Raw genomic sequence first — 2,838 nt, 5'->3', positions numbered from 1 at the left:
AACACACGCGAGACAGATCACGGAACCGTGGTGCGAGCGCTCTCCCGTCCTCCGCGGCAAACGCTGCCGAGTCTGAAAAGGCTGGCGGCTGCCGGTCGCTTCCTGCGGCGAGTATGGAGTAACGACCCGACTTTGTTGCCACCCAAGTACTAAAGGAACGGTGTGGCGCTCGGTCGGTCATGGAACTGTCGGTATGAGGGTGCGGCTGCCAAGTACGGAAGGAACCGTGGCCTAAAGTGCTCTCCCGTCCTCCGCGGCAAATGCCACCGAGTCCGAAAGGGCCGGAGGCTGCCGGTCGGCTCCTGCTCGTGACGCGCGAGGTGTCGAGATCGCGGTTTAATGCGACGACGTCTGCAGGCTATTCGCCCGCCGCCGAGGGAAAGGCGGCGTTGCTGCGAAGTACCGAAGGAAACGCGGCTTTGCTACGTCGGAAGCGTTCTGCGGTTAGCGGACTTGTGCGCTTTGGGAAGGCGCCGCACGTCGAAAGAGGAAGTACGGACAGACGAGGGACTGTAGTCCCGGTTTCGAACGCACTTGCGGCCAGGCCCTTGCTGGCTTCGTCTTCCGCCTCAAGTAGACTTGTTGTGGCGCCGGCGCAGGGAGCCGTCCCTGGCACTGGCCGAGTGGTTTTGGAGAGCTGCGCGAGTACGCGCGCCGGGCTCTTGTCTTTCGTCTCAAGTAGGCTGTTGGATCAACAGCGGTTATGCTGCGGCGATCTGCCGATGCGAAAGTGTGTGTGTGTTTGAGGCCCTTCTATGAACCTACTGCTGACTGAAGCGAAGCACGTCGATGGGGGTGAAGCCCTGCCCGTGGCCGTGTAGCCGTTAAAGACTCCACAGCGGCTTAGCCCTAATCATGGCTCTGTCGCTCTTTGCAATTTTTAGTGGAGCGATGTGAACGTGCACACGAGACACACGGGTCCGGTGGATGGTTGGCAGGTAAAACCGGCTTCGAGTGCGCGCAAACGGCATAAGGTGCCTCGAGGGCAAGCGAGGAAGGCGTGGGCGCAAAACACACGCGCGAGTAGCAGGAGTGGAGTGCCATTAGGCTTTCAGCTGCTGAGACGCGGCCGCCGAAAGAGCGAGACTGGAGGAGCGCACGCCGAAAGGCGCTCTTCGAAACCACACACAGGGAGACGCCACGTGCCTAAAACCCTGGTTGTACTGTACTGAATTGAACAAACTATTTTTCACGACTCTAAGCGGTGGATCACTCGGTTCTCGGGTCGATGAAGAACGCAGCCAGCTGCGAGACTTGGTGTGAATTGCAGGACACACTGAGCACTGATTCTTTGAACGCACATTGCGGCCTTGGGTCTTCCCTTGGCTTCGTCTGTCTGAGGGTCGGATCACATATCAAGAGAGACTTCGGCGCACAGGGAACGTGCGTCCGTCGACTCGTTTTGACCGCGTCGGCATCATGGACAGTACGTTGAGCGCTAAAGCCACGCGCCAGCGGCCTCACGAGAGGGAGACGGTGGCAAACCGTTGTGCCAATTCTTCGAAAAGACGGAAACGAGGCAATACTACTGCAGCGTGACGAGTGCGCGCCTCTAGTAAGACCGCCGCAGGATGGAGTCGGATACCTGCAGGGAAAGAGCGGTCCAAGCACGAGGCGCGAACGTCTGTTGCCATGTAGCGCGCACGTTTGCGAGAGAGTCGGAAGCGCACGCTTGCGTGCACGGAAAACGTGGGAATGAAACGCCGGCCGATTCCCGCGCCGTGCGCAAAGCCAGCGCGATCGCAATTTGCGCTGTTTGCCTTCGAAGTACGTCGAGCTCCAGAGCTGGTCGCTCGTTCACGTCACCGCAGCTGTGTGGGCGCCCTTCCGGGCTTCGTCGCAGGAATGGGAATCGGCAGATTCTTGCGAGGAGCGGGGAGGAGAAGGGTGGCCCCCGAAAGCGGTTCGACGCGACAGCGCCGTCTGCGAGCGAGAAGAGTCACGGCACGGCGGAGAATTGCCGCGAAACGGAAAATGTCTCCTTCGAGAGCGTGGGTGCCCCGTTGGCGGAGCTGAAGCGTTCCGTCGTAGTCCGCCGTCGGTCCAAGTGCTTCGCAGTCTCTGTCCCCTAAAGACTGGGCCACTCCAGTTGGGGCAGGGGCGACGCTACACGAGACGATGCCTCCCGCCAGGTTTTAGTCGCCCCTGCGGTGCCCGCTGAAGCGGCGCGCTGCTAAGGCGATCTTTGCCTCGGTGGTGTTTGGGCTTCAGACACGGTCGCTTACCACGCAACTGCTCGTGCGCCGCACGCGCGCAGGCGGTTCACCGCCTGCCAGCCTCGTCTATAAGTAGCTCCGTGTTGGGCGAAGGACGTGGTAGGGCGTCGCACTCGGTTGGCGCTGGGTTTTCGAACGTGTCGAGTCCTTTTCGGCATACCGCTCGTATGACGCACGCGCGCAGGCGTTGTGCCGCCTGCCAGCCTCGTCCGTAAGGACGTGGCAGGGCGTCGTACTCGGTCGTGCTGGAATGGGCGAAAGCGATGTATCCGTTGTCGACCTCAGATCAGGCGAGACAACCCGCTGAATTTAAGCATATCACTAAGCGGAGGAAAAGAAACCAACAGGGATTCCCCGAGTAGCTGCGAGCGAAACGGGACCGAGCCCAGCACCGAATCCCCCGTCCTTGCAGGCGGTCGGGAAATGTGGTGTATGGGAGGCGACGTTCTCGGGTGTTTGCGACGGTGCAAGTCCCCCTGACAGGGGCTTGTCCCAGAGTGGGTGCCAGGCCCGTCTCCGCCGTTGCGCGCCCGGGATGAAGCCTCCCGTGAGTCGGGTTGCTTGAGAGTGCAGCCCTAAGTGGGTGGTAAACTCCATCTAAGGCTAAATACGACCGAGAGAC

The 2,838-nt window shown here is 60.8% G+C and overlaps 2 non-coding genes across 2 annotated transcripts in view; both read left to right on the top strand.

The window, feature by feature from the left end:
• The first annotated feature begins 1,193 nt into the window (after nt 1–1,193).
• On the top strand, nt 1,194–1,346 carry LOC140215125 (5.8S ribosomal RNA). Its single transcript, XR_011892044.1, has one exon. It is a non-coding gene; the product is annotated as a 5.8S ribosomal RNA (ribosomal RNA).
• Nucleotides 1,347–2,492: 1,146 nt separating this feature from the next.
• The window catches only part of LOC140215128 (large subunit ribosomal RNA), a 3,959-nt gene continuing 3,613 nt past the window's right edge, over nt 2,493–2,838 (top strand). Inside the window, exon 1 of the ribosomal RNA XR_011892047.1 lies at nt 2,493–2,838. This exon is cut by the window's right edge and continues 3,613 nt beyond it. This is a non-coding gene — a ribosomal RNA (large subunit ribosomal RNA).

The sequence above is a fragment of the Dermacentor andersoni genome, unplaced genomic scaffold (genome assembly GCF_023375885.2).
Source record: "Dermacentor andersoni unplaced genomic scaffold, qqDerAnde1_hic_scaffold ctg00000836.1, whole genome shotgun sequence".
NCBI lineage: Eukaryota > Metazoa > Arthropoda > Arachnida > Ixodida > Ixodidae > Dermacentor > Dermacentor andersoni.
This window is presented reverse-complemented; position numbering and strand designations above follow the sequence as displayed.